Raw genomic sequence first — 12,314 nt, 5'->3', positions numbered from 1 at the left:
AAGCCTCCCACCGCCACCATCGCCATTACCATGCCCCACCACCACCACCACCATCGCCGTCACCCCACTGCAGCCACAGAAATCACGGATGTTGATTTAGCTGAGACCCTAGGGCCTCTCACACAGTAGGGCTCTGCCCATAGTTACTGCATGCTAAAAGGAACAAAAAACATAACTACAGGTTCCCCCAACCCCCAAAAGAAAGAAAAGTTACACATCATGGGAAATCTCTTGATTGATTAAGTGGGAAAGAAAACTAAGTGTGCACTGGAGTGCAAGGGCTTGCCTTTACACGTCGGTGTGGTATTGTGTTGTTGTTGTTTGTTGTTATTGCTGGACGTAGTGCCGTCAAATCTGACCCAATGTGCAGCAGACGCATGATTTCAGGCACAGTGGACGTCTCCTCAGGGCCTTCCTCTTTGTCACTGCCCCTCTGCTTTACTGACACGGTGCCCCTCCCCAGGGACTGGTCCCTCCTGATAACACGGCCAAGGTCCGGGGCCAAAGAGAGATCACAAAATCCTGCCATTTTAACTCCTTTAAATATCCAATTCAATAACACCCGTGACAGTTGCCAACTCCTGCCGCCGTCCCCATGATGTCCCAAGGCTCGTTGTCTGCAATGGGATCGTACAGTGTTTGTCTGCGTACGCCTGGTTGATTTCATCGACATCATCATTTCTGGGTTCACCTGCGCAGCGACACGCACAAGCACCTCATTTCTCTTTGTTACACAACGATTTCAAGGTCCATCAGGGTCATGACATGCGTCCAAACTTCGTTTCTACTTTTGGCTCAGCGATAGTCCATGGTCTTTAATGAATGGACACTGTCGAAACCGAAGTTTCCTTATACAGCTATGCTGGTGACGACTCTCGACTCTATCGTGGACTGCCAGAAGGACGAATAGGCCCGTCTCAGAAGAAGTCCAAGTGCAGTCAAAATGCCCCTTAGGGGGCAAGACATCGGGTCACACACTGTGGACCTGTTCTCAGGAAGGGCGTCACGCTTGCTTGACCAGAGGGGGTCAGTGAAAAAGAGGAAGATCAGAGGTCTCCACACGCGGGATGGAATGTTCCAGGACCCGGAACTGTGAGACCATGAGGGTAGGGGGATGGTGAGGGGAGAAAGGGGGAACCGATCGCCAGGACCGGCGTATTAACACCCGGCGGGGGTGGGGGGTGGGGACACACACAATGCACAACAGAAACATGGGGAAGGGAGACAGCAGACAGTGTAAGACATGAAAACATAATAATGTATAATCTCTCAAGGGTTCGTGAGGGGGAGGGTGGTTGGGGGAGGGAGGGAAAAAAGAGGAGCTGATAGCTAGGGCTCAAGATGGGAGAAAATGTCTTGAAAATGGTGATGGCAGCGTATGTACAAATGTGCTTGATCCAATTGCTGTCACAATGGAGTGTTTTAAGAGCTGTAAGAGCCCCCCAGAAGATGATTTATTGAAAAGAAAAGAAAGAAAACAAGGGGAAAGAGGAAGACCCTTAGAGAAACGGATGGGTTTGCAGCTGTGGCTCAAACGTAGCTGGAATGGTAACGGACGAAGACAGTCCCCAGAACTCTGCTCTGTGCTAGCGGCCGAACCAACTCCAGGGGGGCCCAGGGGCAGCATCGTGCTTCTTGCCCACACGCCCTCGAGAAAGAAAATACATTAAACTAGTAATGATGGTGCCTTTGGTGGGAGAACCTATTAGGAGGATGGCGCCTAGGTTAGCAAACTAAGCACCATTTCCGCGGGTGATCAAAAGCAACACCGACCGTGGTGAGGCACCTGGATAGGATGCACCCTTTCACGGCACCTCACCTCCTAAGAACACAGCATCAGGAGAACCTCAGACCAGGCCCAGTGGAGGTGTGCTCTAGAACACACCTGACCTGCACCCTCAGAATGGCCACAGACATCAAAGACAGGGACGTCTGTAACATGCAGACCGCCAAGAAGAGTCTACAGAGATCGGACAGATACATGTAGCATGGTTTCCTGGACTGGATCCTGAGAGAGAAAAAGACATGAGGGAGGGAAATAGGGCAGCTAAGTAAATTCTGGGCTGTAACCACAGTGGATTCATATGCTGTTTGTAGAAGGAATGTGGGTTATGGGGGGAAAGTGGTTTTTTTTCTCACCCCTAAATTAAAGAGCTGTCAGGGAAAATCATGAAAGACTGACAATGGCAAAAGGATCTCTGGGTGCTCTTGTGACCCGGGGGTGTCAGACCTCGCCTGACGCTGAGATGTCGCCGCTCATCAGAAGGTGTTCCTTGTTCAGCACCCGGCAGGTGGCTGGTTCGAACTCAGGTGCACACTGTGTATAACAGGCCCACAGGAGTTTGAAGACCTCAGTCTGAAACGTATCTCACAGCCTTTAGTATCGATGGCATGCGTAAAGGGTGACTGTCTCGATGTATTGGGTTCAATTAAATGTTATCACTATGATCCGGGAGAGTTTATAGTGAAGGGGACTTTGGGAAACAGTGTTGAGTGACGATTACACACCATTCATGTCACTGCTATCACAAAATTGTGCACCTGGAATGTCAGCTTGGCAACACTAAGAAATGCAGGCACACAATTAATTCTAAGGTGATCTACAGCAGAAATGATGGGGCCTTCACCCACTTTTCTGTTGTCCGTCCCCCAGGGAGGAGGTCACATGTAGATCCTTGTAATTGGTTCCCCCTTTCCAACCCACCCTCCCTCTACCCTCCCAGTATCGCCACTCACACCACTGGTCCAGAAGGGATCATCTGCCCTGAATTCCCTGTGTTTCCAGTTCCTGTACCTGTACCAGTGTACCAGTACCTGTACCTGTACCAGTGTACATCCTCTGGTCTAGCCAGATTTGTAAGGTAGAATTGGGATTATGATAGTGAGGGGGAAGAAGCATTAAAGAACTAGAGGAAAGTTGTATGTTTCATCGTTGCTACACTGACCGTGACTGGCTCGTCTCCTCCCCACTACCCTTCTGTAAGGGGTGTCCAGTTGCCTACAGATGGGCTTTGAGTCCCCACTCTGCACTCCCCCTCATTCACAATTATGTGATTTTTTGTTCTTTAATGCCTGTTACCTGATCCCTTCAACACCTCATGATCGCACAGGTTGGTGTGCTTCTTCCATGTGGGCTTTGTTGCTTCTCAGCTAGATGGCTGCTTGTTTACCTTCAAGCCTTTAAGACCCCAGATGCTATATCTTTTGATAGCCGGATATGGGAAACAGAAGGATTTCTCTCAAGCTGTCTCCCCCAAATATATGCCAGACTTAGCTGCTTGAGAATGACTGTACACTTGGAGGTCATCAGGAGTGGATTGGGGGTCATTCTCCCTAAGAGCTATCAGCCATCTAGACCAAGCAGACACCACTGTTTATCCCACAACAAGTAGGGCCCATTCCCTTCTGATAAGGATAGTAGTTGTCTGTTTCCTTGTAGGAGACACCAGAGAGGTCAAACCCGCCCAAGGATGACCAAGGTTAGGCTGCCATTATGAATCTAGGGTCTGCCCATCTTGTCACATGTATACCCCTAGCCCTTCCCATTCCTTTGGGTGCAGCCCCAGCTCATCCCCTTCCTGTTTTGCTTATGCCTATCGTACATTCCCTTCCTACAATGTCTATGCCTAATGTACTGTCCTTCCTGTGATGTGTGGTTACCTGTAATCATGTCCCCCTATTGAGATATAACCCTTGGTTAGCAATAAAGTTGAAGCTCTCCCCAGTTCTTGCTCCCGGGGCTCCCACACAAGGACCACCAAGCGGGGCTGAGGTGAGCGTACTACCATGAATTGTGTCTGACTCCATTATCTGACTCTCTCCTCTACCTCTCATGTTCTCTATGACTTCACTATAATCTTTATTATCGCCGTACAATTGCGCCTACTGGATCTGTGATGATTTGTTGGGGACTCTCTTCTCCCCACAGCCCGGCACCATCAGCTTTCTCCACCACATTTGCTTATGCACCCGCTTTGCCTTAAGCATTGTGTCGGGAAGGTGAGCATCATGGAATGCCAGTTTAACAGGACAAAGTGTTCTTGCATTGAGGGAGTACTTGAGTGGAGGCCCAATGTCCATCTGCTACCTTAATACTAAACCTATAAACATATGCACATAGATCTATTTCCCCATCCTCACATATAAGTATATTGACATATGTACATGCTTGTATTTAGACCTCTATAAATGCCCTTTGCCTCCTAGTTCTTTTCTCTATTTCCTTTGACTTTCCTCTTATCCCACTATCATGCTCAGCCTTCATTAAGATTTCAGTAAGTCCTCTAGGTTCCGTTACTCAAACAATTTTTGTCACTTTAAAAATGTTCTCCTTTAATAAAACAATAGTCAACTGCCGTTAGGAGGATTGGTGCTATGTCAGTGGTCCTTAGTATATATCACACCCACAGAAGGATGCACAGAGTTATCACTGCCAGTTCCCCACCAGCACAAGCTGTTATTGCTAGGTGTCACCGAGTAGGTTCTGACCCACAGCGACCGTATGCACCACAGAACGGAGTGCCACACGGTCCCGAGCCATCCTCACACCTGTCCCCATGCCTGAGCCCGCGGCCGCAGCCATGGCGTCCATCCGTCTCATCAAGGGCCTTCCTATTTTTTGCTGCCCAAAGCATGATGTCTGTATCCAGGGACGGGTTTCTCCTGACAGTATGTCCGAAGTAGGTAGGACTTGTATAGGTAGGACTTGTCTGTCCGTTCTGTCTGTGATGGCATGCAGGTGGCTCTGAGGCTAAAAGCTTTGCCAACAGCATTTCAAATACCAGCAGGGTCACCCTGGTGACGGGTTCCAGGGTAGCTCTCAGACTACCAGCTGTGAAGAAGCCTGTCGACTCAAAAGCCACCGAAGAGCTAAGAACTGGGCAAAAGAGGGCGAGGGAGAGAGAAAGAGACTGGGGTTGTGGCCAGCTGCAATTGGGAAGGCCCAAGGGAGGATGGAAGGTGGAGGCAGCAGCCAGCAACAAGTCCCGGGCCAGGAGGGGTGAGGGGCAATGTCAGCACACGCTGTGGAAGGGAGGCTGCCTGGGCTGGGGCAGAGAAGGTAGCCCTCCTTCCCTCCTGGTCTCTGCTCCTATGGCACCTCCTCCGGGAGGTCTTCCCGGCTGGGCCCTTCTCTAGCCTGGGTTTCTGCTCGGTGTTCCCGGTGCAGCGGAGGCCTCGGTGAGGCCATGGATCTGTGCACAAAGGGTTTGCCCTCACATCCTCTTTTGGGAACGCTGGGCCTGCCGCCTCAGACAGCCTCTGGCCCAGAGCCAGAAAGCAGCTGGAGCAGTGCGCAGAAAATCATCAGTCCCAAGGCTGACCTTTGCCCCATTCTAGGCCAAGCAGGAACTGGCCCGAAGGCTATGGAAATCTCTACCAGCGACCTGTCCCTTGCAGCGAAGCCTGATGGTATCTCTCAGGGCAGACACCGTGCCCGGAAACATCAGCACACTGCACTCGTCACCCCGATGCCCATCCTTCACACCTGCCGGGACGCTCCCTTCTCCAATTCTCTCCCTCCCCCAAGACTCTGCTCAAGTGGCAGCTCCGGGGGGCTTTGACTCCAGGAACCCCAAGCCTGGTGGCAATGCAAAGAACGGGCCTTTTCCTCAGAACTCGTCCTCGGTCGGGAATCGAAGGTGAGTGGTTCAAACCCACCTGCTGGCTCTGCGGGAGACAGGTCTGGCGATCTGCTTCAGTAAACAGGAAAACCAACCGAAGCCCATGCTGCTGAGCCCATTCTGATGGCCGAGGGCAGCCCTCTAGGACAGAGGAAAACTGCCCCGGAGAGCTTCCCAGGGGTCACCTTCATGAAAACAGACGGCCTCGTCTTTCTGTTGCAGAGCAGCTGATGGGTTTGAACCATAGACACCCAGGTTTGGTTCGCAGCCAAGTGCTTCACCGTTGCACCACTAGCCTAGAAAACCCGGAGGCCCTGTTCTTCTCACTCTGTCACCTGAGGCCACCCCGAGTTCGTGTAGAACAACTTTAAGTTGACAGCGCTCAACAACCATAAAGTGCAGAGGACAGATTAGCATCCACCTGAGATGTCCCCCTTAGCATAACTCGGTTGAAAGAGAAATGAAAGACAACAATGTGCATTTGGTTCTATGAAGCTTGTGCCTGGACCATCCACTACCCAAACCCTTCAGGAGGTTCTTGCCACTGATTCTCATCTTCCAAGTCTCTTCCCTCAGCCAAACTGCCCTCGCCTGGCTGGTTCTCTGCATGAGCTTCTGAGATTGTCAGCCTCATCTTTCTCTCGCAGAGACTGATGGTTTTGAACTGCTGACCTTGGGATCAGCAGCCCGATGTATACCCCACTATGCCACGAAGGCTCCCAGCATAGGAACTTGTTTGGCTGCAATCTGAACAGAAGCAGATGGCCAAGGTTTCCCTCCACCGAGCTGCTAGGTGAGGGCTCTCTTTTTTGTTTTGTTTTAATTTATTGTGAATGATGTTTACATTTCAGATCATCATTTGTTGGTATTTAATGACTTAAACAACTTATCTAACCTCCCAATCGTTTTCCCTGCTTCCCTTCTTTGTTCTCCCCTTCTCTCTCTTGTATGATATTATCTTCCCCTTCACCTAAGTTAACACCTGGCTAGCCTCTAGGATTCCTGGTGGCATAGGGCTGCTAACCCCCTAGGTCATTGCTTCAAAACCATCAACTGCACTCTGTTCCCGTGAAGGTTTACAGTCTCAGACAGCACAGGGGCAGTTCTCCACAGTCCTGCGATGTGAATGAGGGATGCTTTAGCTTCTTGTTCCCTTTCTCCTTCCTGGGGGCCATCAGTCTGTTTCTTTCGGCATTTCTATCTTGAATTTTTTTCTCCGATAACAGTGGTCACACAAAATATTTGTCCTTTTGTGCTTGACTAACTTCATTCAGCATAAAACTCACTGTCATTGAGTCGATGCCGAGTCTCGGAGACCCTACAAGTGGAGGCAAAACTGTCCCTGTTGAGTTTCCAGGACTGTAACTTTTTACGGGAGTAGAAATCCTTGTCTTTCTCCCAAGGAGAGGCTGGCGGTTTCAAACTGCTGACCTTGCAGTTAGCCGCCCAAAGCGTAGCCCCTACATCACCAAGGCCCCCCGCCTCACTCAGCACAATGTCTTCCATATCCATCCAGGTCATGAGGTTTCTCACACTGTCATCGGCATTCTTTCCACTGGGTGCGTTTGAACAGTTAACATTTCAGTAAGCTGAGCTTTTAACCATTTTCCCTTAAACCAAACCCACTGCCACCGAGTCAATTCCAACTCATAGTGACACCCCATAGACGGTTTCCAAGAAAGTAAATCTTTATGGGAGCAGACAGCTTCCTTTCTCCCCTGCAGCAGCTGGTGGAGTTGAACCTCTGACTTTGCAGCTATGAACCCAATGCCTAAAGCCAGGGGTAATCACCAGTTGGTTTCTGTGTCACAGACTCTCCCCTCATCTCCTCAGTCATGACATCTTCCAGGGAGCCTCAAAACTGAACTTCCTGCGGGCAGGAACATTCTAGACGTTTCAAAGCTGCCCCACCCTTAGAATCACTCTCTCCTGTGGCTCCCTGCTTCCTTCCTGCAGGAACCTGATCGCTGCTGTGGGTTTGTATATCTAGAACAATATCATGACTGTCACATGCAAGGAAATTTCTGCTGCAGATAATTCAAAAACCGTTGCATCGGGACCAGAAAAAGGAAGTTCCGGAAATGCAAGCTGGATTCAGAACAGGACATAGAATGCGATAGGATATCATCGCTGGTTTCAGATGAATGTGTACTTGTGTTTTATTGACTGTGCAACAGCATTCAACTTTGTAGACCATAACAAATTGCAGATAACATCGGGAAGACTGAGAAGTCCAGAACACGGCATTGTTCGGCATTGTTCTCATGCAAAAGCCGTACCTAGATCAAAGGACAGAGGGGGCAGTGCATGGCCTAAAATCAAGAAAGGTATGTTTCACGGCTGTGTGTGTTCACCATCCTTCTTCAGTCTGCTTGCTGAGCAAATGAACAAGACACGGAACTACATGCAGAAGACCGTGGCCTCGGCAGGCGAGAAGCGCTCACCGTCAGCCTGTGACGTGCAGATGACGCACCAGGAGTCTGTCCAGCTTGCATCACTCACTAATGAAGCTCAAAGACTACAACCTTCAAACAACAACAACAAAGAGACTCCCACCGTCAGCATGAATTCCGCCTCCTCATAAAGAAAGCAAAAGCCTTTACAACTGGGCCACTAAACATCATGCTAATAAAGATCGAGATGGTCCAGGATTTCATTTTACTCGGACTGGTGGCCAACACCCATGAAATTAAGAACTGACAGGTTGCATTGCATTGGCCAAGACGTCTGAGGGCTACGGCGTGCCTGACCCAAGCCATCGTCTTCTCAGTGACCTCATAGGCATATCCCAGCTGGACAATGAATAAGGAAGACAGGAGAAGAATGGATGCCTTTGAATTCTTTTGTGGGTGGACCATATTGGTGGACTGCCAGAAAAGCTAACAAATGCTTTGAAAGTCCAGCCAGCATGGGGCTTGGCAGGGCGGGTGGAGAGGCTTCATCTCGTGCTGTAGACAGGTGAGCAGGAGGGACCGGTCCCCGGAGAAGGTCACCCTGGTCGGTCAGCAACAACAAAAAGAGAGAGACCTGCAACACGCGATGGATGGACCACCAGGGGCTGCAGCAGTGGGCTCAACCATCGCAGCAGCTGGACGAAGGGCCGCGAGAAGGCGCCCGTTTCCGTCTGCTGGAGACATAGAGGGTCTCCAGGGATTGGAACACATCTGTCTGGGATGGACAGCCAGACGACTCCCCAGAAGTGAGCGTGGCGAGGCTTGGTCTCGCGTTTTGGACGTGTTATCGAGAGAGACTAACCCCTGAAAAAGGACGTCCTGCTTATTAAGCAGACAGCAGTGAAAACGAGGAACACGCTCAAGGAAGGGGATCGACCCAGTGGCCGCAACCATGCGCTCAAACTTAACCACAATGGTGAGGATGGTGCTGGGCCGGGCCATGGTTTGTTCTGTTACCCCCAGGCTTGCTCTGAGTCAGAACCAATTTGGCAGCACCGAATTGGAACCTACCTGATTGGAACCTACATGAATTGGAACCTACCTGATGGCCCTTAACAACAACAGTGTCTGGAATGTCTTTGTCCCGAATCACCCATCCCCTAGGCAAGGTCCAATCGACAGCCCTAGGATTTGCCTCCAGTGCCTGGGGCACCCAGAGTGTTTGCAGACTCACCCAAAACCCAAACTCACTGCCATTGAGTGGATGGCGACTCAGAGTGACCCTGTAGGGCACGGTAGACAGGTGTCTCTGTGAGTTTCAGAGACGGCAACCTCTTAGAGGAGTAGAAAGCCTTGTCTTTTCCTGTGGGGCCACTGGGGGTTTGGAACTGCTGACCTTAGAGATCACAGCCCAGTTTATAACCACTACACTCCCAGGGCTTCTGTTCCCAGACTGGGGATTAGGGAATTGACAAACTGAGAGCAGACACCTGCTGCAGGTGAGGTGTGTGTTTGTGTGTGGCCTGCTTAGACACCACAGGGAGTAGCTGTCTTCTTCTCCTCGTCCCCAGAGCTGTGCCCCCACTCCCAAGAATCCAGTGCTTTCTGTGGCGCCAGTGGAGACTGGGTGGGCGGCTGGTTCCAGTGTGGGGACAGGCTTCTGGTTCCTTGCCACTTGTTTGGAGTGGGGGCGAGTGAAGTCGGCTCGGGGGAAAAAATGTCAAAGTGGGAAACAGTGCAGGGATTCAGTCTTGCTTTCTGCCATTTGAAAGGAATGGAAGTGGGATCAACAACAAAAACAACAATCCCCAAGTCAATCCCAAAGGCCACACAAAAAAACCAAAAAGACTCTGTCCTAGAATGTCTATGTCCGAACCAAACCAAGGGGCCCCCTGGAGGTTTGACCCGCCCTTGGACTCAGCCAGTGGGCAGAGGTTGGTCTCTGAACAACAGGTTTGCAGCCACTGAGTGACACCCCTGTTTCTAGAGCACCTCGTGTGTGGTGTGCACTGGGGGCAGGGGTGGCCCAGGTGCATGGGGGGAGGGCAGTTGAGTAGGTAAAGGGTTAAGTCAGCACCAACCCTTGATCTTTTGAACGTGTCACCCAAGCTTGTCACTCCCTTTGTGAAAACTCCATAGGCCCCTGCTATGGATTGAATTGAGCCCCTGCCCCCCCCCCCTCACCACCACCATGTGTCCATTTGGTCAGGCCATGGTTCCCAGGAGGGTGTGGCTGTCCTCCACTGGGAGATGTGCTGTAAAACCTAACTTCTATGCATCAATGATGAGAGCCAAGAAGGTTACTTTGAGGACGAAGATGCACCAGGCCCAAGCCATGGTATATTCAACGGCCTCTTATGCATGTGAAAGTTGACCACCCAAAGAGGAAGACCAAAGAAGAATGGATGCATTTGAATTGTGGTGCTGGAGAATATTGAAAGTCCAAAAAAATAAAATAATAAGAAAGAAAGAACAAACCATGGACTGCCAAAAGACAGACCAACAAGTCTGTCTCAGAAGAAGTACACCCAGAATGCTCTTACAGATTTTATAGCAATCCAGAATTCAATTAGATCAAGAATAATTGTATAATTGCTGCCACCATCATTTTCAAAACATTTTCTTTCTTCTTGAACTCTTTGATATCAGCTTCCCTTTACCCCCTCCCTCCCCTACCTTACCACCCAGGAGCCCTTATTATTATATTATTGTTATTTCTGTTATTCGTTTAGTTTGTATATATTAATGAGACTGGTTCAGAGTGAGTTGTATCTTGACCCACAACTTTACAAGAGGGCATGGCTGAAGTCCCGCCCTCATTGAAGCCACACCTTTGCTTGCTTGAATCTCTCTTAGAAAAGGGACAACAAGCAAGCAGAGTGAGGAGGCAGCTTTCTACTACCAAGAAAGAGGTCCCGGAAGCGGAATGTTTCCTTTGGCCCCACAGCCCCTGTGCTGACAGCCTCCCAGACCCAAGGAAAGACTGGTGCCAGACACACGGAGCTCCATAAGGAACCAGGAAGTAAGAGCCAAAGCGACCAGGGCCTTCCTCCAGAGCTGAGACAGGGAGAAAGCCGTCTTCTAGCGCTGGAGCTCTGAACTCAGACTTCCAGTCTCCTGACCTTCAAGAGTATATAGTAGTACCAATGTGCTTGCAAATAGCACCTTAACATTGGCATTATTATGTGACTGGAATGCATCAGAGAATGTGACTGGAATGCATCTCCAACCTACAAACGTGAAGGTCTCCCTCCATGGGATCCCCTGGCCGCCCAGACTCCTTACCGTATGAACGTATAGAGTCTGTCGGGATACTCGCTCTTCCCGGTTCTGTTTCCCACAAACCACCAACGTTCTCTCAATCCAACTCACTGCCATTGAGTCAATGCCAGCTCATAGCGACCCTGTAGGACAGGGTAGAACTGCCCCTGTGGGTTTCCGAGACTGTCACTTATCTTTCTCTCATGGGGCAGCTGGTGATTGGAACTGCTGACCGTGCACTTAGCTGCCCGATGTGTGACCCAGTACCCCACCAGCGCTCATAACTGTTTATGCCACCCAGGATCCCTGGGAGACTACCAACGTCCTTGAAATAACCTTGTGTGGCCTGGCCCCTGCCCTTGGTCTGATGCCATTTTCACTCACTTTACCTGAGCCCCAGTGGGACATTCTTTCTGTCTCTACAATTGTCCTCTTCAGGACTTTGGTACAGGGTTCACATGTTTGCATAAGTGTCACCTCCGCCCAGAGGTCTGTCTTGACCCTCCTTCTTCAAAACTGCCTCCCTGTTACTCTGTCACCTGCCTCTGGTCCTAGCACTCACCACTACCCTGTTTCCCCGAAAATAAGACAGTGTCTTATATTAATTTTTGCTCCCAAACATGCACTAGGTCTTATTTTCAGGGGATGTCTTATTTTTCCATGAAGAAGAATACAGTATATATTTATTGTTTATTGTTTTATTAAAAGAGACCTCACACTTCCTGTCTGCTCTGGCTGCGCTGTCGCCAACAGTGAGCTGCACAGCGGTGCCCGCTGCTACGGTCCAGAGTCCAGAGCTACGGTAGTCGGGGAGGGGGGGTCCTTATTTTTTGGGAGGTTCTTACTTTCGGGGAAACAGGATATCAGAAATTATTTTACACCCCCCCACCACCATGGTTTGTTACATGTCACCTCCACTAGAAAGTGGTATTGGACAAAACCCACAGGGAAGAAGCACACCAGCCTACCCCGACACGAATGCTGAAGACAAAGCGGGTACATAAGCAAATGCGGTGAAGAAAGCTGATGGTGCCAAGCT

The sequence above is a fragment of the Echinops telfairi genome, unplaced genomic scaffold, assembly GCF_000313985.2.
Source record: "Echinops telfairi isolate 266 unplaced genomic scaffold, ASM31398v2 ScPeMD7_2291;HRSCAF=2852, whole genome shotgun sequence".
Classification (NCBI taxonomy): domain Eukaryota; kingdom Metazoa; phylum Chordata; class Mammalia; order Afrosoricida; family Tenrecidae; genus Echinops; species Echinops telfairi.
Note: the sequence above shows the minus strand (reverse complement) of the source record.